At 30.0% G+C, this 25,618-nt stretch overlaps 1 long non-coding RNA gene across 1 annotated transcript in view; it reads left to right on the forward strand.

Annotated features, from left to right (window-relative positions):
• Positions 1–4,135: 4,135 nt before the first annotated feature.
• LOC107441871 (uncharacterized) overlaps positions 4,136–25,618 on the forward strand; it is a 129,722-nt gene continuing 108,239 nt past the window's right edge. Inside the window, exon 1 of the long non-coding RNA XR_006225915.2 lies at positions 4,136–4,682. This is a non-coding gene — a long non-coding RNA (uncharacterized lncRNA). The remainder of the gene's footprint in view (positions 4,683–25,618) is intronic.

Genomic DNA, 25,618 nt, shown 5'->3' on the forward strand with positions numbered 1-25,618 from the left:
AATTCAGAAAAGCAGTTATAATTTCAATTGTAGCTATGAACACATACTAAATTGCAATTCCCATTTTTATAATATTTTTGTCTGCAACTTTTTAGACTCCATTTCGGTTTCCCAACGTTCTGAGAAAAATAAAGAACTAATAATAAAGTTTCTAAAAGTATATTCTAAATCGCACCTCCTCAACTTCCTTATTTTTTTATTTTATTTATTTATTTATTTTTTATAAAAAATCACTTTCCTTACATAAATTTTATTAAATATTTCTGTTTTAAGAATTATAAAATTGGAAACATAAAATGGTTTTGGGACTTCTTTCTACAAAATTTACAACCAGTTTTTTAATTTTTTCACGGCGCTGATAAGCTTTCTTCGGTTTTAATCACTCTTTGTGTGACAGATGAATATAAATTTTTACATTTTATGGTCGAAAATGAAACAGAATATACTAAGTTTAACCTTTTGAAACAGAGAGGGCACCGGTGTCCGTTTTTATATATATTTTTTCTGATGCTCTAATTATAAGCAAAAATATATGTTGATATCTTTTTAATTATAAATCAAAATTTAATAGTTAACAAAGAAACTGTTAGATCGGAAAACTGTTATCGGAATTATACTTGTTCTAAATTATTAAATTTGAAAAAAAAAATGAAGTTTGAAAAGACTTTTTTTTCTCATTCATAATCAAAAATTTATCAATAATTGATTTTGCAAATTAAAGAAATTTCAATGATGAATAACTATTTCTCTTAGATCTAAATGACTGCAAATAAATTGCGAATTTTAAAAATTATAGTTTAGTAGTGAGCTGTGTTTGCAATATTTTACCTTTGACACAGAAAAAAAAAAACTGGTGCTTCATACTGTATTTCATAAAATGCTGAATCTATTATTTTTCACTTATTTTGAATTAATGCAAAATAATAAAAACTATGAGAAATATGCTAATATAAGTTCATCAAAGGGTTAAATTTACGCAAAGGCAAATACGAATAACCAAAGAAATATTCACAAGTTTTGTTTGTTTAAGAGGTTGGACTCAGTTAAATACATTCGGATGGCAACCTTGATTGGAGGCTAAATTGGAAGGTCTTATTTAAATTTATTGATCTTAGTTAATTTTTAAAGATCATACTTACACTTTATAGTCGAGAAATTAAACAAAATAAAGCAAAATTTAAATCTGCGCAAGAACTAGTAATAACTGCAAAGAAATATTTCCGAAAATTATTCTGAGTAAACTGTTGAACTAAATAAATAAAACTCTGAAACAACCTTGATTTGACTTTCGATTGGAAGATCTTACTTAAATTTATCAATCTTGCATAATTTTTTTAAATTTTACTAAAATTTTATAGTTGTGAAATTATGCAAAATATAGTAAATTTAAATTTGCGCAAGAACTAGTAATAACTGCAAAGAAATATTTCCGAAAATTATTCTGAGTAAACTGTTGAACTAAATAAATAAAACCCTGAGACAACCGTGATTTGAAATTTCGATTGGAAGATCTTACTTAAATTTATCAATCCTGCATAATTTTTTAAAACTTTACTTAAATTTTATAGTTGTGAAATTATACAAAATATAGTAAATTTAAATTCATGCAAAAGCTAGTAAGAATAGGCAAAGACATATTTCCGAAATCTTATTTTGTTCAGACGGTTGAGCTGATTAAAATGCATCCCTAAAACAACTTTGAATTGAAGCTATATTGGAAGATCTTACTTAAATTTATCGATCTTACTTAACGTTTGAAGATCATATTTAAATTTTATAGTTGTAAAATGACACAAAATGTAGATATTTTAAATTCATGTAATAAATAGTATGAATGGGCAACGAAATATTTCCAAAATCTTATTTTGTTTAGACTGTTAGAGCTAAATAAAATACATCCCTAAGACAACCTTGATTTGAAGCTATATTGGAAGATCTTACTTAACTCTTGGAAAGTTGTGTGTGAATTTGCATGCCAAGATTCCAGGGAATTCTAACAAAGATCAACACTGTTCTTTACAGGGCGTGAAAAAAATAAATAGGATTTATTTATCCGAACGATATTTTCAGATGATAAAACGGAGCACAATTTATAAATAGTTTTAATTGTGAGAAGAACGACTTAATTTAGCTCATTTGTTTTATAAATATAAGCTAAAAATGCGAGCGTAAGTAAAAAAGAGCGAAGACTGCACCATTTTCTACGAAAGCCAAATACTTAATCTTGGAATTCATGCATGTTATAAGGAGAAAATATTGATAGCATATTAATTATTTAATAAGAAAGGAATCTACTATATTTAGTTACGCCTTAAATTTTAAAAAAGTGTGTAAAACAATAATATTTTCAGTCTTTTTTCAAAAGGTTTCATGGAGATTTTTCTACTAATAAATAACTCAATAACTTTAGCTTTTTGTATAATGCGGTCTGTTTTCATTTCATAGATTGAAGTAATAAATAAGCACAAATAAAGTTCAAATAAATGAGTTTAGTTCTTGATAAACAATGAATAAAGTGTAAGACATAGCGGCTCACGGGTGTCTTGGTAATGTGGATATGTTGGACAACTTCCATTTAAACTCATGCATTGTTTGAACTTCATAAAGTCTATCGTTTTCTTCCTTTTTTTAGTTTCTAAACCAAAGAGAACGAGAAACAGTTAAGTTAGTGTAACTACACAGGAGGAAAAAAATTCTGGTAAAGTTTCCGTACTGTATGGTAATATCATTTCCGGTAAAAATAAACATAATTCTGGTAATAAAAACCCAAAAAGTGTTTAAACCATTCATTTGGAAATTTTTCTACTTATACGGTAACGGTTTACTAGGAAATTCTAGTTTTAAAAATTATAGTTCTGATTACCACACATTTAGAAGAATTACATACCTTAAAAGAAAATTTAACTGAATAAATGGTTTTAATGCGATGCTAATGTGGTATCATGATAAAATTACCAAATTTTATATTTACCGAATTTTATCACATATTGTAAAATCGTATTTTGTTGTTAATTTTACCAAAATTATTACCAAAGCGCTTCGGTAAAAATTGCCAAAAATTGCGCTTTTACCATATCCTGGTAGCTTTGATATTTTTTTTTTCTCAGTGCAAAAATTACAATTTATATCAGCTGCAGGAAAATTCATTTATATTGATGATTTTGCCCTAATTACATTATTTCGCTCAAATTACATATTGATGATTTCGCCCAAATTACATTATTTCGCTCAAATTACATAATGATGGTTTCGCCCAAATTACATTATTTCGCTCAAATTACATAATGATGATTTCGCCCCAAATTACATTATTTCGCTCAAATTACATAATGATGATTTCGCCCAAATTACATTAATTACATTAATTTAAGTTACTATTTCTTTCGTTAATTCTTGTGCTAATTGGAATAGACATTTCCATTTCAAACAACGATCACTTTATTAGCTGTAAGTACATAGTGGGTACAATGATTCGTAAACCTGAAAATAAATTAGAAAAAAAACAAACAAAAAAAACAATAGTAATGGCGAGAAGTAATGGAAAAGTGGATAAATATTTATGATTTTATACATGTATATACATGATCATGTAAGTATTTTGTGCTTATATATATGAGTACAAAGAAAGATTTTAAGAAATTGGTCGTATGTTAAAATGTACAAAAAATTTTTTTTCTCCAGCTACAACAAAAATTGAATATCGTTGATGGAAGGGCACACTATTTGTTTTGTAATTAATTATTAGTTCGTTACGCCTATGCCCGTATACGCGCTAATTATTTGGGTTAACTCCCCCACCCTGCAAAAAGCATCTCGATACGACACTGGACCCACTTGTGTTTGAAAAAGGTTTAATTCAAAAATTAATATTCGCTCTCAAAAACTATTAGGTCTTTAATTTATCACATGCCATTATAAATCATTTCAAATAGAAAATGAGAGACAAATTACAATAGCACGCATCAACAATTTATAAATGAAGGGTTTTTGTTTTTGCATAGCTGATTGAAACAGTGCCATTCATCACCCAGTGGTTAAGACGGGATGACAATACGAGTAACTCTCTAGGCGTGTTAACTTGGCGAAATATGAATCCATCGCCAAGGAAAAACTCAAATAAAGCAACCCTTACTTTACTCCTGAGAGCAGACGATAGCAATTGTAACTATAAGAAGAGTTGAGAGGACAGACTCTATTTTATCTCTTTATTTTGTCTTTCTCTTAAAAATAGAAACTCAGTATTTGCACAAAAATTCTAAAGGATACAAATGAAATAATTAATTGATAAATACGACACCAAAATAAATTATAAAAATACACACATTGCAAACGCATGATTTTTCGATGGTGTTTCTAAGTAGCGAGATTTTAATGACATTTGTGTGTTGACATCTTGCCAATTTTAGGGACGATTTTATAAACAGTGTTTCGTCATCAACTCAGCTTATAAACTCTTTATAGTTCAATAATGCATAGCATATGGAACATTTAACTACTCCAGCAATGTAGTGATGCATTGTGACATTTTTGCGTCTCTTTTACATATAAATAGTATTTTTTCTCGGCACTTTAAAAAGTTTTGTGACGTAATATTTCCTTAGAACTACTTCAAAAGGATTTGTGCCAACTTTTTCTGAAGAAAATTTGGAAGACCTGTTGCTTTTCTCATTAATTAAATAAAGGTTAGTAACCTTTCTACTAACTTTGGTTCAAGAATTATTTTGCAAACATTGCCGATGCGAAAAGTTTTAGTTTAAAGGCACAAAGTTTTTAAAATCACTTTAATTTTGAGTATTTCCTGTTTATCTTTTTAAGGAATTTCTTATGATTAATTTTATGACTAAGAAGAAGTGCCTGAACTTGTTTTCATTATCAAAAAATTATTTTAAATGCAAAAACAAATTTACACTCTGAAACGAATTTTTGGAAAAATCATCACTCAATGGAGTTTCAAGTTAAATTTAGGATATTAAAATTTTTTCAATGGAACAGAAACAGTGAAAATTAGGTTCATAAAAACAATATAATCTTATTGCATTCTATAGTCTTATAGTATTATAGTCAATATAGTTAAAATTGAGTTATCTTATTCAAAATGCTATTTCTTTCACTAAAACTAAAGTTTGTTTTATCTCTCATTATTGTTTATTTCAAATAGGCTTAAATGTATCAAATATGAATAAAATGTTTGTACGAAAGTAATGAGTACGAATGGTAATTACACGAAATATAATGATAGTTTTTAGAATTGCCTTTTCATTATGTTTGTGTTTCATTACTCATTAGTTAGTGAATTGGAAATTATCCGAATGATATTTTCTAAATTTTGTATTTATTCATAGGCATGAAAGACATAATACATTATTATTTTATCTATCCCTTACACATATTGGGCTTAGAAAAATATTTTATTAAAAATGTTTTTTTGTTTTTTTAAAAAAAAAAGAAAGAAAAAAAAAAGAATTTTGATAAAAACAATATTGGTTGCCTGTTAAAATAAATTGGAAGTGTTATTTATATCGAAGATTGAGTTTTTTGATTTCAAATATGTAATAAGCAATAAACTAAATAAATCAGATACTAAAAAAATCGCTTTTTTCCACGGATAAAAAAAATGGTAATGAGTTTAAAAAAGGAAAAAAAGAAAAAAAAACGTAATTCTGGTTAATAACACCAAAATATGCGGTATTTAAATAATTCATTTCGGAATTTTTCTGTTCACATGGTAACAGTTTACCAAAAATTCTGATTTTCAAAATTATAGTTCTTATTACTACAAATTTAGTAAAAAAATACAAAATTGAAAAGTAAGTTTTACCGGATAAATGGTCTTTATACCCTGCTCTAATGTATCGTGATAATACTACCTGCTACCAAACCTACTACAGCTACCTACTACTTTATCACAGATTTTAAAATTATATTTTATTGTTAATTTCACTAAAATCATAACCAAAGTGTTTCGGTAAAAATTATAAAATTTTTTTAGTGTTTCCATTGAGCCAGAAACACGGTAAATTTTACCATATTATGATATTTTTGATTATATTTTTTTTCTCAGTGTACGAATCTTAATTTAATAATCATCTATATATTTTAGAGCAGTGTTTCCCAAACTTATGACTTTTGTGTACCCTTTCTAAATTTTTCGTAACGCTGTGTACCACTAATAAAAAAAAAGAAGGTATTTTTTACGGTNTAACTAAGAAGATTATTATTTATTTCATCAAAATTTCCAAAAATCAGAAAATATCAAAAAATGGACTTAACCGCATTGGCTTCTGAGCGGCTCAATTATTAACTGTTAACTCTGCAAAAAATAGCCAATAGAGAAATACGTAATCGTAAATTTTCATGGCCAGCTTTGTTTAGAAATAAAAATTTTTGAAATTTGCGTTTGTTGCAAGATATATCGTATTTAAACGCGTACCCCCGCTAAATTAACCGTTCCCGTACCCCTGGGGGTACGCGTACCACACTTTGGGAAACACTGTTTTAGAGTGTACAAACACTTACTTTTCATAAATACTGACGTAAAATATTAAGTGCATATATTCTATAGTTTCTTTTTGCCTAACATTAATTTAAAAAAAAAATAAAACAAAAGAACGAAAGTTGGCCCAAGAAAAGGGTTCGTTGCCATCCAAATGATTGCTTCGCAATAATTGTTGCTTCTTAGCAAAAGACAGTCTTTTCGACGAAAGTTTAAACTATTCACTTAAAATATATGGACTATAAAGAATTCTGTTTACTTACGCTTTTACCCCACTTCCCGCTTCTTGCACTCATTTTTCTAAATTTTACGTTTGTTTTGAGTTAAATTCTATTGGCAAATAATATCAAAAATCTCATTTGATTCTGATTCCCTTAAGATTCTATCAAGATATAATGGTGATCATGAATAATTTTGCTTAGTAATAATTTTTTTAACTAAAATTTAAATTCGAGGTATATAGCTATGACGAAATTCTTGAGTTCGCAACCGTAGTTTAATATTTTCGTTTATCAAACAGGCTGTTATTAAACACAATTTTTGAATGCATCACATTGTGCATGAAGCTGATCAATAAATTATAAATTATTTACCGAATCTCTTTAACGGAATTAATAATAATATTGATAATGAGTTAAAATAGAATCACATTATAATAAAGAAGTAAATCTTTTATTTTAAAACTCTGAATTTAGAAAACAATCAAAACCAAAAACATAATAATAGCAGAGTAAATTAAGAAAATTAAATATTACTGGTAAATGCTCTTTAAATTAGGAAATAAAAAGATTAGGAAATTTAAAGAATTGTCAAAAATTTCTGAAATTAGAAATTCGGATAATTTTGAAATTCGTGTTTAGTAAACTGCATCTTATCAAACAAAAAAGTTTTTTTTTTTTTTTTTTTTTTTTTTTTTTTTTTTTTTTTTTTTTTTTTNCCTTTTTTTTTTTTTTTTTTTTTTTTCAAAATGAATGTTGACGTAGATAAAGAAATATATATTCCGTACTAAAGTTTTTGTTCACGGTCATCGGGCTCCAGAACTTGCAAATCTCGTTATCAAGACTTTACGAGGACTCTAATCTTTGCACTAGCACTGCATGCATAGACACGACAACAACAACAACAACAACTAAACTTTTTGAAAAATATAATAAAGATATAATTAATTTTAAAATGTTAAATGTTTAAATTGGAATTTCGTTTAACCAAAGATAATTTCATGCAAAACATGATTATTTCAGTAAAAATGCATTATATTTAATTATTTTGCTTAATAAAAGTCGAAAAAATTTAGAATTCTAAGGTATACCTTATTATTCAAGATTTTCTCGACCTCTAATAAAATTAAATAATAAAGAATAATTAATTTTTAGTAAAAGTTACATTTTTTCTGGAATCATCTTTGAATAAATGAATTTTATAATTGCGAGCAAAATTTTTTCGATTCGCTTAAAAAATTCTCGAGCTATGGTGAAATACACAAAAGAAGCTAACATTATGGGGTCCCAACTACCCCTTATATTTTTGGGGTCAGAAATCCGAATCCTTCGAAAAATAGGTATGTTTATTCAGAGTTCCTCAAGATTCAGAGCTTTTGTCTCAAATTTTGTAACTTAAAATATTGTTTGTCTTAATTAATTTTTTTTTACAACCTTCGTTGAACAGCCGACCCAATTTTATGGGTTTACTACTACTAATGTTCAACTCCGTAGCCTTGTAATTTTGAACCCAATCCAGAAGATAAGGGAACTCCTGGATCAAGTATTGGGAGAAATTTGCCTTGGTCGATGATTTTTTGATCGAGCTAACCCGCATTTGCGTTACATGGAGAGGAAGACCACGAGAACCTCCCACGGTTAGCCGAACGGCAAGGGGACTCTAACCCATGATTCGTCTACCCCTGAGAATATTTCACGCCAGCACTGTGGTCGTTGCAAGCCGGATGCGGAATTCGCATCGACTGGGATTCGAACCCGGTTCACCGCATTGAAAGACGAACGCTCTATCCCCTGAGCCAGAGCTTAATTAATTAGCATATTTGAGATCAAACCCCGAAGATTGAGTCCTAGATCGCGAAGATTCGATTATTAGATCAAAAGTTATTCCTGGTGGTTCGCACTGTACGTGGGAAAATTGTCTCAAGTTAGCGCATTGCTTAGAGATCGAAAACTTGGTTTAGAAATAGACAATCATTCTAATGTTATTAAACTAAACTTGGTTTAGAAGTAGACAATCATTCTAATGTTATTAAACTAACAGATAAGAGGAATTAAAAAAAACAATTCCCCTGAACAATGGATTATTTGACATTAATTTCCCTTACCAACACATAGTGTTCCTTTAAAGCTTACTTTAAAGCTCTTTATTTAAAAATATTTGGAGAGGCAAATTGTATTGAATACATTGCAGCATGAATTATTAAAGAACTCTCCTTCCACATGAATCTTTCCACCACAAATTGATGGATTCTGTAGGATTCAAAATTTGGAATGGAGATGACAGAAGGACAGTTTAATGAATATTTTGTTTTCCAATGTCTCTTTCTGCATTAAACCAGAAAAAAAGCGATTTTATCATCAAACAAAATACTCATCATAAAACTATTTTCAAACTAAAATATATATGTATAAAAGAAAACGATTAAAAAATGATTAGTTGTTTACTTAATTTAAGTCGAAACCTTTTTCCTTGTCGACCAGCCACCGTGGCGAGTATTTATTTTCAAGTCTAGTTCAAATTACCAAAGATAATCCAGATTTCAGCATGAGTGAAATAACTTTTCACATTACAAAATAAAAAAAGATAAACGGAATTCATTATCGTCGCTATTAAACGCTAGTATTTAGAATAGCCATTAGAAACAGTAGAACAAAGGGAAAATGTTTATGAATGTCTAGTTTTTATCTTTTCTCGATTTTTTTTCACTCTTTAAATAGCCTCAATAAGGCATAACGATGTTGCTAATTTTTAAAAAAAATTTTATTGCAAAATTAAATTTTCTTTTAGTTATTGAAGATTTTAGCACTGGTTTTAAGAAAATTCAGACGTCTTTGTCGTGAAAAGGACAACGGATAGACAACGAAAAATGTACGCCTTCACGCTTCTTATCATTTACGTCTTTTAACTCTTTTTCTATTTCTGAGGCAAAGAAGCAGGTTTTGATGGTTGCCACTTCTTCCTTTGTATTAATTAGTTGGATTTTTTCTTACTTTAATTACTTTAGAAACCTTAATCTGCAAACTGTTTCGATTTCCTTTTCGGCAAGGAAGTCAAAAAAAGTTTGCCTATTAGGTAAAAATATACATTAAGGGTGGTTATTGCATAACACCCAGGTACATCATTAAGGCTTTTGATTGATAGCTTTTATTTATGCACACAGACTATAACTCGAGGTTTTTTGCTTGGCGAAGTTTTATTATTTTCCCTTCTTTTTAAATTTTCCTCTTTTAAGTTTTTAAACGAATTTTGGTCCAAGGAAAGTACCTATCATTATAATAGCTATAGATTTGCTCGAAAACCTAGCGTTAAAATACAAAGCGTAAAATAAAAAAAAGCCGAACTGCTTATAGCTTTTGCAATGATCAGAATCGCATTATGCTTTCTTAAAGATCCGAAGGGCTAACTTTAAGTATGCTAATTAATTTGCTTTAATTATAGTAGAAGTGACGAAATCAAAGACAAAAATGTACCTTCTTATGACAAGCATGCATTTATTTTGGACTTAGAGGATTATTATTAAGATTTTTTCTTCAAAATCGTGTGGGGGGGGGATAGCCGCTGGTTGACTCAGGAGAGCAGTTGAAAATTTGAGATCTCCTTAAATTTGAGATCCCCTGCTTTTAGCATATTTCGCTATGTCGAAGAACTATTTAATCGCTTTCGTATCAATTTACGGGTAGCGAGGAAAAACCTCCGGTTGAGGTGTTTTTACACCAGATAAGGAGACTCGCTATATCAAATTTTATTTCACGATATGAAAAGATTACAGGCACCGTTGCATGAATTGAAGGGTGATTTTTCTTAAATTTGTATTTTCTCTTATATTGAAATTACTTAAAATATCATCATATTATTAGTAATACTTTCTTTTTAATGACGGTTAAATTACTTGTTTGGATTTTAAGAGCGATTTGTATCAGCTGTGTGAAAGCTCTAATTAAAAATATTAGAATAATTGAAAAAGTCTACGTGAAAATTCTCTTTCTTCCTTCTTTTGTTTTTTACTCATTTAAATTTAATGACAAATTAAGCGAGGCCAATTTACATATTTCACAATATTTTTGAACAATAAAAAACTCTGTATAAAATATAAATAATACGATTTATTTTTGAAAAAATAAATCATATTATTTTAATAAAATTTTATGTGGACCAAGATATTTAAATATTTTACTAAACACTAAAATCATACTGTAAATGGAGAGAAAAAGTTATGTAATGTTTTGTAGCATCGCCTTTAGCTTTGATCACTGCATATCAGTGATTTTGTATTGAACAAACAAGTTTTTGTCAGTCTTTTTTTTTGTCCATACGAGTATTAGCCTAAGAAGATTTAATGTTTTCCACTAGCTCAGATTTGTTTGAAACAGCAACTTCTTAGAGTTTTCTCTTTACTATCCCCCGTGAATTTTTAATTGGGTTAAGATCTGGTGAGTTAGCTGGCCAGTGCAGCTCTGGTATTTGACGTTGCTCCAGGCAGATATCTTTTGATTTCGACTTATGAAGTGAAGCTAAGTCTTGTTGGAGAATAAAATCGTACTCAGAAATGTTTTCAGATGATTGAATCATGTAGTCTATCTATCTTGATATATATCTATTTTGATATATAACAACCTTGATATATGTACCTAAATTTACATTTCCTTTGAGGATGCATAGCCTTCTAGGTTCATTTGATCTTATGCAGTTCTATACCATCGCACTAACTTCAAATTTTATCGAATGTTTTATGCACGCTTTATTAAATGCTTTTTGATTTATCCTCCAAATTCAAATACCTTGATTGCCATAAGATACACAAAGCATACTTTCATCACTAAATACTATTTTTGTCCTCCAAGCCTCATAACAATCTTGAATTGTACCATCTCACTTTTGTTTACTTATTAGGTCATAAATGGTTTTGTTTCTGGAAGACGAGACTACGTTTGAGAAACATTAATTTCGTATTCTTTCAATTTCCGACACAAAAATTGTATCTTCTTAATCGACGATTTTATTTTCCAAGAAGATTTGGCTTCACTCATTCAACAATATCAGCAATATCTGGTTAGAACAATGCAAAATTGCAGTGCTGTTATGGCCAGCTAATTCACCAGATCTTAACACAATTTAAAATTTTTGGTAGATTGTGAAGAAAAAACTACAAAAAATTGCTCATACAGAGTTGAGCTAGTGGTAAACAAGTAAACTTGGTCTAATATGGACAATAAAAGGATCTCATGTGACATCATTCTAATATTTTGATTTTTTTAAAAATATATAGTATAATTAATTTATGCTTTATTTCAATTTTTTTAATTTTTAAAAATTGAAAAATATGCCGGTCTGATTAGATAAATTTGTAATTTAATTTAAATAAGTAAAAGACATATAAATAAAGTAAGAGACTTTTAAATGTCGACTTTTTCACTTATTCTAATATTTTGAATCAGAACTGTGTATATTTTCCATAAAACGTAGAAATTGATTATTTTGTTCCATAGATTATCTAGCTAATTTATCGATTTACTAGGGTGATCTCTGAAAGTGCCACAAAAAATGTTCATTTCTGAAATTATCTAAATAATTTGTAAATTATCAAGATAATCTGTTCATTACCTACTAGGCAGTTATTAAAGTGGAAATAGAATCATAGCTGCAACAACAACGATTCTGTTCGCTTAACCCTTTCGGGACGGGGGAGTCATAAATGTATTCATACGGAATCAGTATCAGGATGGTAAAAAATAAAAAGCGGTAGCTTTAGTTTGGGCAAAGCTAATTTGACAGATTTATTTTTTCTTTCACTTTGAATCTAACACATCCAATCCAGTTGTGTTAAAAATATAACTATCCAATTTTTAATTCGTACTAAGTAGTGGTGAATTAAACAAAGCAAACTATCCCCACTCATAAATAAACTGCAATAAAAATAGTTTTGCTATCAGTTTTATATTTTTTTTTACCCTGATTATCGCCATCCTAAGAATGCATATATGACTCGCCCGTCTCGGAGAAGTTAAATTGACAAATTAACCTGATGTTTATTATTAATTTTTCACTATCTAAAATCAAGTTAACTTGATTTTAGATAGTAATAATTATTAAGATCAAACGATCAACATATTAGCCAACAACGACTTTAAAAAAATGAATCAAACGGCTTAAAATATTTTTTCAATTAAGAAAATAAATGTCATTTATTTATTTTTAAATGTTTAGAAAATTAAATCGATACGATCAACAAATTTATTGATAGAATGAGAGTAGGAAAGGTTTGAACATAAACGATTTGCTCCGCATTTTAAACCCCGGGTTAGTAGCTAGGTAATATCCATAGCTAGGTAATATCCATATATATATCCGGATAGCTAGGTAATATCCATATTAACGGCTTTAGAGTTAACAATTATAATTTTATAAACGAGTTTTTGCAGTAACATATTTATTCTCGCCACTTATTTCCATAGTTTTTATTTCATTATTCCATCGTTTTTATTTTATTTCATTATTAACGATAAATGAATGCCGTAACCGTAACTTGAAAAGGTTTGGGAGCCGCTGGTGGTCTAAGCTATCCTTAACTGAAATAATAATTTTTTTTTTTAAAATTAAATTCGTCATAAAATTGAACTCTTTTCTTTTGCCCCTAAATAATGTGTATGGGATACATTTATATCTTTAATAAAAAGTTTAATACGTTTATATCTATTTCGATAAATACGCAGATATTATTCACCATTGTAGGTTAAAATTTAAAATCTCTTAGAAAGATAATAGATAAATTAAAAATTTCCTATAGTCTTCTAATACGCCGAAAGATGGCGCTGTTTGCCCGTATACTCTTCTGAACGGCTCATTGCATCTTCATTCAAATTGAAGATCCGGATGATGATACAGAGGAACAAAATCTTCGCTTCGACCGTAAAATGAATACAAATATCTAAAAACCGGAAATCAACTCAAACTTAATTCGTTATAATTTGAGGTTCATTTTACATTTTAAGGGATTTTAAAAGAAATATTTTAATAGTCAGTTAAATAATTACATTGGTATACAGAGTAATGAAAATACATAGTTTGACGTAGTAAAGAAAATATTCTGCCTTTGTTGTGATTTACTGATAACAAAAGTAACGCCAAACTATTAAAATTGCTGTTGAAATGAATTTTATTAAAATATTCCTTACATTTAAGTCTTATAATCATTACTCATCGTGCCGTTAAATATTTACCATCGATATAAGATTTGTTAATTGTACAAAATATTAAGAAAAAAAGAGATGTCTTTGAAATGGAAAAAAAAATAATAATTTTTAAAAAGTACTTAATTAATATAGTTGTTTCAAATATACTTCCCAGGACAGGACGATTTTCTGATTCTGATTTTCTGATTTCATTTTTACCAGAGCTTCGATTACTCGCTAACAGCCGGAACGATTTTTACATTTTCTTTCTGATTGATTTGATCGTACAGCAAACTTAAGTGATACTCTCTAATTTTTTGAAAGCAATAAATACGCTCAGTAATTAAAAGACAGATATTGTCTGGTATTTGACACTGAAGCACGTGATAGCTACTAAAAATTAAAATTTAGCACAATATGCTAAGCAAATGCCTTTATGTTTTATTTATAAATTAATAATTGAAAATTTGACACTGATGATGCGATTTGACATTCACATTTGTTATTAATGATGCCGCACATTTTGTTTTTCGCTTTTAATTATGTGTAGGTTTGTGAGTCATCTGGTTTTATATATTGCATCGTTTATATATTGCACGTATATGTAAATTTATAATACCATATGTATAAAATTGCGAGAATACATTTCTTTAGCATCTCTTATATTTTTAGATTTTGATAGTTTTTCTTCTTCTTTTTTTTAAGTTCTGTCATCGCCTCTACAATTGTAACATTTTTTTATTATTTTCATTTTTAAATGAATATTTAATCGCTGTCAGATAGGACTTTATAAAGGTGATTTTAGATCTGATTTCACGATATTCAATACTAATTTGGTTTTATAACCAGAATAAATTTTTTTACCTCTATTTATTCATTTTTTTAAACCAGAAATGATTTTATCATGCAGTACGCTAATTTTAAAAGAGTTTTTTTTTTCATCGTGTAGGCTTTGAATTGATTTCGTTGAAAACACTCGGGACGAATGCTAAAAACACAATAAAATCCTTATTAGTCACATTATATCAGTGAAAAATTTGCATATTGATTTTTAACATTGCTACTGGTAAACTGAGTGTTAGAATCATTGTGATATTATTTGCAATTAAATTTAATCTCATAGATTACAATCAAAGTTTTTTTTTGTATAAATAAAAAAGAATTATTAAGCTGACTATTCTCCTCATTCTTCTGCTTCGCAAATCATTGCTCAGTAAGTTTTCATGTTTATTTCAGCAGCATTTAATCTTAGCTACACTTCTGGAATTTTCCTTCTATATTTACATTAAAATAATCGGCAGCAAACTGTTCATCAGATTAACCGTAAAGTTTACGATTATCTGGTACCGTATTTCAAAACCGTAAAACTAAATAATTGTTACAATTCTTTTCCTTTACGGTTTTGAAGCCGTTTACTACTGGTATGGTAAAAAAACCGTGAATACAAAATTATACGGTTTTGTAACCAATTGCAACTAACATGGTTTCAAAACCGTAAAGTTGAAATTTAATTGGAGTTAAGTTATCTTAAGGATTGGATATTGGAGATAGGTTGTGGTAGAGTTGTGTTTTGTCATATGAACCGTGGCACGTAGCTTAATTAGTATATCTAGCAGTGTCATCACTTCAAGAGCTGCAAGAATGGAAGATATATTGTGTTTTCAACGCTGGGAGTTGAACAGCCGTTCAGCCAGTCATGAGGTTGACAGTTTAGCCATTTCACTCATAGTTTGTGACCAGCAGCAAGAAGCTAAGGGGTTTCATAAGGTGTTTCTAGTTGGTGTTGCTAAAATTCTGGTTGCTTAACCACATTTGGTGAAAATAATCTTAATGGACAATTTTTCTCTCAGTTAGTTCAGTTTGTATACCAACTTTATTATGGTTATTTGACTGTATAGGTTGTATATGTTAAAATAACTACTTAACAAATAGTTATTTAACTATTTTTTCAGAGAAATTACTAACAGTGTAGTGAAAAAATAGCTTACTTCAGGGACCGTGGAACTGAGGGGACAAATGGGGCTTTAGCCCCCCTATTATAAATGAAGGGCGCAGCCTCTTCTAAGATTACAATTTTTCACTCTATATTTGTGTAATTAAATTTACAATTAAAAAAAAATTCATAGTTTTTTGTGTCAGAATCGTAAAAAAAAATTATCTATTTCAAGCGAGCTTTAACATTTCTTCGGTAAAAACTGCTACCAAAGATTGGAAAAAATTCCCGGTTTTGAATGTCAGAGTGAAGAGAGTAAAAAAGAAAAAAGTTAAACAGAAAAAAAAAATACCGTTAAAAGAGATAAATAATTTACAGGTGAACAATTAATAACGAAATTTATTTTAATATTAAAGCAATTCGAATTATGAAGTTGAAATTGCAAGTTCGAATGTTCTTGATTGTTATTTTTTGAGGTTAAGATAATTTGGACCAGGTTAAAACTAATTGTAGTGTGTCTACCACTACAGAAATACAATTCCAATTCACTAGTATATAAGACATGTTAACTCGATTCTATGTTGGGGTACCTTATCGTAGATGAAGGTTGACATTGTCGATATCTACTCTTCCCACATTGGTGACCCAGACGTGATGTGAAGATGCCTACCTTGAAAGAAACTCCCAATTTTATATGAACACGCCTATCTTGACAGTAACGTCAACTTCGATCGGAACACGCCTATTTTGGTGTATTGTCCACATTGAACAGTTGACTTGCTACTTGTGACTGCGACATTATCCACCTCCTCGCGCTCTTACTACTCAGTCTCGATCACACACAACATCAGCCTGCGTTCTCTCGACTGCTAAAGGCAACACAGGAGCGACCACGACAGTGAACTTAATACAGCTCTCACGATCAGCAAAAAGCACGGCGATCTTAATACAGCTCTCCCGGCTTCTCACAAAACAGCGATGAATCAATTAGTGGTATCCGTTCATCGAATTTTATCACAGCTATAATTCTGGTGGGGGCGTACTGTAGTGCACTACAAAAATACAATTCCAATTCACTAGTATATAAGGTTAACTCGATTCTATGTTGGTGTACCTTTTCATAGATGAAGGTTGACATTGTCGATATCTACTCTCCCCACATTAATCTATATATATCCACTGCCACTGGCTTACTTAACGTATAATTTGTTTTCAATAATCAATGTTAATTTCATGTTGCTTAAAATTACAGAAATCTTATATTTATTACAGCGCATATTTAGGAATTAGGTACAACAAATTGTAAAAAGCACCCTAGTAATAATATTTGAATTTTAATCAAAAATATAAATGCGACTTTTGTATCTAGCAAGTCAAAATGAGATTTTTAAATAATCCAAACTAGTGGTTATAATTTTAAATAATCTTTCTCTTAGCATAGTTTTAATAAGTCTCTTAATAATTATATCGTGAATATCTAAATATTCTTTAATATAAATTTATTTCCTTTTCTTGCCCTTTAACAAAAATACAACTTTTCGTAACAATATAACAACCAATGAATGCTTTGTTCTGTGCGAACTTTGACTTTTTCATCGTCTACTTTGGCAGTTGAGTGGGCGGTATGTAATCTGTTTGGTCTATTCAATCTGTAACAAACATAAAAAAGAAAATTTTTCTGTTTGTCATGGAGATAGTTAAGGGATTTACTTTCAATTTCCGCTAAAAGGGAAACAAACAGTTGATTAGAAAAAAAGGTTGGAGATTTCCACAGAACTGGCGTTAATTTGTTTACGTTTGTCAACCATATAAATATATATGTTTGTTTACAGTATATAATAAGGAATTAGGATAAAAATGAATGCTGGAAAATTGTTGTTGCTCATATCACATATCCATTCCAAAAAAGAAGAAAAACAATATTTACTCCTGGAATAATGAATTAAAAATTGCAAATAGTTTAAATACAAATTGTTTTATTGATGAACACAGTATGGCCAAAATAAAAATATAAAAATGGGCCGTCTTGAATAACTTTTGATCAAATGATTGGATCGTCACTTTCTAGGATTATCTCTTAATGGTGACTTCAAATATGCTAATTAGTTGGTGCTGACGATATTTTAAGTTACGAAATCAGACACAAAAACGTACTTTCTCTGAATAAACATACCTTTTTTTTAAAAACCGATTTCGGATTTCTGATCCTGAAAATATATAAATATGGCAATCTGGAAAATATGGTCCTCATAGTTTGATCAGGAGAGTGATTCAAAGTTTGGACCCCTTAATGTTAATTTCACTTTTTGAATTATAAGTTATAAAATTTGTGGGCACACAGTTAAATATCTGAGTATTTTGAAATTAAATTTCTCAGGGACTATTCAACCTATTTTGCTCAAATTTTGTATTTTTCCACGGAAGGTTCTGAACAAAAATTGTATACCTTTTAAAATTAAAAAAATTTTCGACCATACTTAAATAAAATATTAAAAAACTTTAAATATTTACCAAAAGTTATTTTTTCCATGGAATTATCTTTGGATAAATGAATTTTATGATTGTGTGGAAAAAATTTTAAATTCGCCTAAAAAGTTTTCGAGATACAGCGAAATACGCAAAAAGTAAAATTAATATTCTTTCAACTTTGGAACTTAGTCAAAACTTTGGAACTCTCTCCTGATAAAACTATTAGAACCACATTTCCGCGATTGGATCTACTTTCTATAATTTGGGGATAAGAAATCCGAATCCGTCGAAGAAAAAGGTATGCATATTAAAAAAAAGTACGCTTTTGTGTCAGATTTCGTAACTTAAAATATCGTCTGCACTTATTAATCAGCATATTTGAAGTCACCCTTTTAAACCCCTTTGAGCCATTAAGATTCAGTCCTAGAACGTGAAGATCTAATCATTAGATCAAAAGTTATTCAGGGTGGTCTGTTTTTTCTTTTTGGCTCACTGCGTATTTAAAATATGACGCACATTTGTATAATTATTAAATAATTTTTGCATCATGATACAAATCATTATAAATGATAATATTTTTAATTTGTTTTAAGCACTGTTGTTAAACAGATCTTGCTATTTTATTTTATTTTATAACCGGTGTTGAACAGCCGACCCGATTCTGAGTTAACGACTATAAATGTTCAACTCCATGGCCCCATAATTTTGAACCCAACCCAGAAGACAAGGGAATTCCTGTATCAAGCGTTGGGATTAACTAGTCTTCGTGGAGGACTTTTTTGATGGAACTTACTTGCATTTGAATTATATATAAAGAAAAACAACGAAAACCTCCCCCTGTTAGCCTTACAACAAGGGGACTCTAACCTACTGGGTTAGAGTCCCCTTAACCACTGGGGAAAGTTTACGTCACTACTATGGTCAGTGCAGGCCGGGAGCAGAATTCGTACCAACCAGCTACAGCTGAGATTCGAATCTGGGGTACCTTATCAAAAAGCGATCTTGTAATTAAAAAGAAATTGGAAAAAAGTTAGTATATTTGAACAATTAAATTCCTTTAATAATTAAGAAATATTTAATTTACAACAAAGCAACGCTAAATTAAAATACAAAAACTTTAAAATTAATCATCTCGACTTTTAATTTTCGAATTATTTTGNATGTATATATATATATATATATATATATATATATATTTAACGAAATGCAAAAAAATTAAGACGTGAAACGTGTCCCCAAAATACAAAACTCTCCCACAATCATATTGTGCTAATCTGTTTTGAGTCACACATATGTATGTATGTCTTTAAATAAACATATCCATACTAAATGTAAAAATAAATATATAAAAAATAAAATAATTAAAACGTACCCATATTTTGAAGTTCAAAATATGTGTTCGCAATTTCATTACATCATAACATAATTAGCCATCAGTACGAATCAATTATCTAGTTGTTTTGATCCTTGATTATATTTTATTACGTGAAAATCCTATCATTATGTTTAAGTTATTTAGGGTGCAAGTAAATGCTTTTTTTCTCTCTTTCAATCTCTGAAATTTCCCCATGTCTGAAATTAGGCTTATGATATTTAAAGCTTAAACTAATGGAGTAAAAAGTACAGTTCACCCTACAATGAGAAAGAAGTAAGGTCAATATGGTTAAGTTAAATACCTGAATATGGTTAAAAACCTGAATATGGTTAAATTTACATATTTTTTTGCTCCATGGGAATACTGAGAAAGTAGGTAGTTTTAATCGAAGCGCTTTTGTAATGATTTTGGAAAAATTATCAATATAATATAGTGTTAATATGAGATAAAATTTGGGAAATAGTTCAATTTTTTTACTTCTTAAGAGCATGGCATAAAAACCATTTATTCGGTTAAATTTACTTTTCAACTTTGTATTTTTTACTAAATGTGTGGTAATAAGAATTTTAATTTTAAAAACCAGAATTTCCGGGAAACCGTTAACTTACGAAAAGAAAAAAATACTAAATGAATTGTTTAAATACTGTACAGTCGGACCTCTATTTAACGGACATCCCTTTTAGGAATTTCTCAATTTTGCGAATTTTTTCGAGAAACCAAGAACATTTTGGAAATTTCTCCGTAAAATAACTTCCAAATAGTGAAGTGAATTTTCTATTTAACGAACTTTTCCTTGAAATCCACTTTCCCTATTTCCGAAAAATTTCAGAACATTTTAAACTTGTTAACGCATTTTATGGGGAAAATGCCCTTGAATTGATTTTTGAAGCCACTTAACTTTTAGAGAAAGCAGTGAAATCCCTTTCCCTTTTTGTTTGCATTTTAAACGAAAAACTCAAACAAAATTAACGGATTTTATCAGTAGCAATTAAACTTAACGCATGTGGTAATGCATGTTTAACATTAGTTTTATAATAAATGCAAATACAGTACAGGACCCGTTATCCGGAAATCAAAAAACCGGAAAACCAAAAAACCGGAACGAAATTCGATAAATTTTCCCATTTTTTAAAAAAAAAAAAATTTTTTTTTTTTCCTCTTAAGATTTTTCTTTCTTTTTTGAAAGATGTTTACCTTACCATCATTTTGGAAATAATCATTAGTGTATTACTTCATCGTTTTTTCTTCTTTTTAAGATTATTTCCAAATATTTTTTTTTATAGTTTGGTTTAACAATAAAAAAACCGGCTTTTTGTAGCGATTCAGAAAACCGGAAAAATCAGTTATCCGGAATAGCGATGGTCCCGATCATTCCGGATAATCGGTTCCTTACGTATAATTTTATACATTAATTCAGCTTTTCTTAGCTGAAAATATATATAGCATGTATTGGATAATGTTTTGCTCTATTCTTGCTTTCCATGCAGATTTCTTTTATGGTTAAGATTTTTTAAATAAATAGTAGATACAACTTTGCTAGATAAAGGTGTACTAATTGCTATGTTAATTATGTAGTGTTTATGAATTTAAAACCTGCTTTGTGATGTTTAAGTATTTCAAAAGATTACTTTCTATTTAGCGAATTTTCAATGTAACGAACTTATTATCGGGATTTAGCGACTTCGTTAAACAGAGGTCCGATTGTATTTGGTTTCATTAATCAGAATTATAGTTTTTTCTGCCAGGAAATGTCACATTACCATATACTATGGCAATATTACCATAATTTTTTTTCTCCGTGTGTCAAATTAAAATATTTAGTAATTCGTTTTTATAGCCAAGTCCCAGCTTAAGATGAGTAATGTTTTGATTAATTGTGTAATGAGGGTCCTTGAAAATGGAAAGGGCACTTGCGTGACTGACAGAATTAAGTGTAGGAAGAGAGGGAAAAATTGGCGGGTAATAGCCATAGGTGAAACTCCACGCTGTCTCTGAAGGGACCTATCGAGTTATATAAATCCCCCCTTTTCCCAAATTAAACAAAGAACACTTCTGTTGATTCTATTTTAAGATTGTGTGTCTTGCGGCCTTGTTCCGCTTAATGCTGAGCCGCAAATAGAATTCCCCAAGCTCAAGTACACACACGCAGCTATTCCAATCTAAAGTTATAGATGTCGTTTACACACACTAGGTGCTAAGTTCCTTCCCCCCTTTCTTCTTTAACACTCATTACAAACATCGATCCTATTTGTTCCATAGAAGTAGTAACTAAAATAAGTTAAATATTTATGATTTGATTTCGCTATATATCATAAAAAGGTAATTGTCTTCTTTCCGTTTCGTACATTTTCATTAGATATGGCCTTTTTTTTTACAAAAGAAAAAAAAATCAAGATATTTTTGATTGTCTTTAGCATAAAATCAATAAAAGTTACATCGATATTTACCTTTAGTTACTCTTCATTTAATAGTATTTTCTAGTACTTTAAACTCACGGTTGCTATTACTTTTTTAATTTTGGTAATAATTCAAAATAGTTTTTTCGTTATTATATTTCGCAAAAATCGCACGAAATTACTTTCTTATGCAACTTTTTATAATAACGTAATTATCTGATGTTTTGCAATTATAAAACGGTAAATAGGGGAGAGTTGGATAAAACGGGATACCATTATTGTTTATATTTACTACGGAATATCTGTTCAGGAAAACCATACATTACTTTTTTTTGTAGCTACAACATTTATCGAAGCACACAAAAAGCATATTTTAAACTAATTTTACTGACTGTGAAATAGAAAAAAAAATTAATTTCCAAACTCTTACATATCCCGTTTTAGCATACCTGGGTTGGATAAAACGGGATAGGGTTTACAATGTTTAAATTTTTGCATATATATAAATATAAAATTATAAATAATGCAAATATATTAATAATATTGTTTATACATAAAAAAGCTCAAGTCTTCATCAGAGAAATACATTACAATTAGTTCTAAAGAAAGATGTGAAATCCTAGAGTCGAAAATTAAATGCTTAATAATGAACGTTAATAAACAAATTTTGCATTACTATATAAAAAGACTAAATTTTTCAAAAATCTATATAGCTAATATAAATAAGTTGTTTAAAAAGCCTAGGCCTACATTAACATATGGCTATTTTAAAAGGTAATAATCCAACAAATAAATAGGTGGATAAAACGGGACATAAAAAACTCTATCCCGTTTTATCCAACTCACAAGTGTCCCGTTTTGTCCGACTCCGACACTCTTTGAAACAAACATGGCTGCTGTCTAAATATGAAAAGAAAATTAGATAGACTGCACATCAAAATATTGGTAAATAAATGATTAATTAAATTTAATACTCACCGGAATTTTATTCCCATATATGTAGGCAGTACAATGTAAAAAACAACGCACGTAAATGTAGAAAATGGCTAAAAAATAGAGTAAAAAAGTTCTGAGACTTATAACTTTCTATCAAATAGTGATCTCGAGGCGGGACGCACCGAGAATGATATAATCACGGTCGAATAACACGTTTCTGTCGTTGTCCACTAGATAGCTGCAATAGTCTGGTCCCAAGGCGACGTATCCCGTTTTGTCCGACTATCCCGTTTTATCCAACTCTCCCCTAAGTAATGTTTGATTTTTGCTAAGCTCTATTAACTTTTATAATAAATTTTATGCATCACTGTTGTGTCAACTTAAGTTGACGAGTGCAAAATAATTATTTAATGTAAAACGATGAGTACAAAATAATGAATTAAAAATCTCTAGCAATATTTAGATTAACTTTTTGCACTAATGCTAAATAATCCTTTCCAAATATTCATAACAAACCAAACTTTAAATACGAATTTTAAAAACAAGTTTGTGAATGAAGTTGTTATGGTAACCAAGTAAAATCATCAAATTTAAATTTTATCCCAATAGCATCAGAATGGAACTAAATCTGTAAATAATAATGAAACTATTAAAAAATTATAATAAAATATATAATAAAAATGAATAATAAAAATAAATTTTTAAAAAACATTTGAGAACTTTTAATAAAATAATTTTAAATTTTCAAGTACTTATCCATTTATTGTCAAGAAGCAAAGGTTTTTGACGAGCAATCATGGGGGTTGGCGAACGAAGCAAGCAGGCGGCGGTGCCTTATCGGCTAATCGTTGGAAGGCTGTACACACCTACACCGAAGAGCCATTACATTATGACCACCCTGCTAATAACATGTAAGACCACCTTTAGCCCTCAAAACTGCTAGCACTCGCCGTGGCATTGATTCCACAAGGTGCTGATAGGTAGTCTGAGGTATCTGGTACCAAGCGCTCACCAACTGGTCTTGCAATTCCCTCACATTGCGAAGGGGTAGCGTGGCAGCTCGAATTTGGTTTTCCAAGTAGGACCACAAATGCTCCAAATGCTCCATTGGATTAAGGTTAGGTGAATTTGGGGGCCAAGACATGACTTGAAAGTCACTGGAATGTTCCTCGACTATTCGACCTTTATGACATGGTGCATTATCCTGTTGGTAAACACCATCCCCCGCAGGAAAAACTGTTGCCATGAATGGTTGAGCCTGGTCTGCAACTATGTTCAAGTAGCTTACAGACGTCAGGGATTGTTCTATGAGGATTATGGGTCCTAATGTGCCCCATGAAAACATTGTTTCTGGGCGAGAAACCATGAAAACCTGGGCGAGCCCATTGCTGTAGATGGAGGGTGGTCATAATATAATGGCTCTTCGGTGTATATTTCTTTGAAAGAGATGAGTGTGATGTGAATATTGAGACGAGTCTTGGAGCCATATTTTTTTGCCATTTTTAGGGCAGCTGTTGGACTAAATTTTATTTTAATGGAAACAATAGGTGGAAGCTTAAAACTGATCTTCGTGTCGATTATCTGAAATTCGAAGAACTTGGTCGTATGGATGGGCTTCAGGCATCAACCTTGTTGAGTACAGTTTGTCTACAGCAAGAACCCCCCCCCCCCACACCACAAAGTCTGAGGCCATCTGCTGCTATGGAAAAAAGAATAGTGCATTTCAAGATGGGATATCTTCTTCTCATTTTAGGGTTAATACAGCAGATAGAAGAAAAATATTCCCTGTCTCACACTGACCAGAGCCAAGACCTGTTATAAACAGTGACCTCACACCCCTTCTTGAAATAATTATACCTCGTTAGTATAGTTGCAGCCACGGGTCCAGACGAATCGCTAGGGGAGTTCTTACTTTGGACAAACTATAAGCCTAGGTCTGAAAGGGTATATGCAACTCGCAACGCCCCTCACGTAATCATTCAGGGCCTGAAAACATGATTGCTTAACGGTTAAGGTTTTTAACTAGCGTCAAACAATGCCAAAATTTTCTGACCTTCAGTTGTTTCTTCCCTTTCATTGATTTTAAGAGGATTTTTTTTTAACAACGTGGCAACTCAGCTTGGCTGCCAATTATTTTTTTCTTTCCGACTTACGACCTTCATACTTGAGAATTTCTGCTTTTGTTGAGATATTAAGCAATCGTAAGTTTTATCCTTAACCAATTTTTTTATAAATATGATTTTTACAGTGGTTTTGGACACAACTAAATCTATACAATTTACACAACACTTGATAATCTAAGACTAATTGATAATTCAAGTGCTGGTATAATGAAACAGCCTGAGGCGGCCTTGGCCGGAAACCGGCTGTAGTGCCTAAGAAGAAGAAAATGAAATAATTGATTACCTTAATTGTTTCTTCGCTATCACTTAAAAATACTGTGGGGTTCTAGAACTTTCGGGCTGGCATGCATGAAGCACATTTGCTAACAAACATATATTTAAAAGGAAAATTTTAAGTAAGTGATGAGGGTTTTTCATTTATCATTAAAATAACTTTACAGATTAAAATTTGAATGGATCAAGAAATTTCCTTTGAGGAAAATTAGTTAGCTGCTCTTACATATCC

Source organism: Parasteatoda tepidariorum, chromosome 5 (genome assembly GCF_043381705.1).
Source record: "Parasteatoda tepidariorum isolate YZ-2023 chromosome 5, CAS_Ptep_4.0, whole genome shotgun sequence".
Classification (NCBI taxonomy): domain Eukaryota; kingdom Metazoa; phylum Arthropoda; class Arachnida; order Araneae; family Theridiidae; genus Parasteatoda; species Parasteatoda tepidariorum.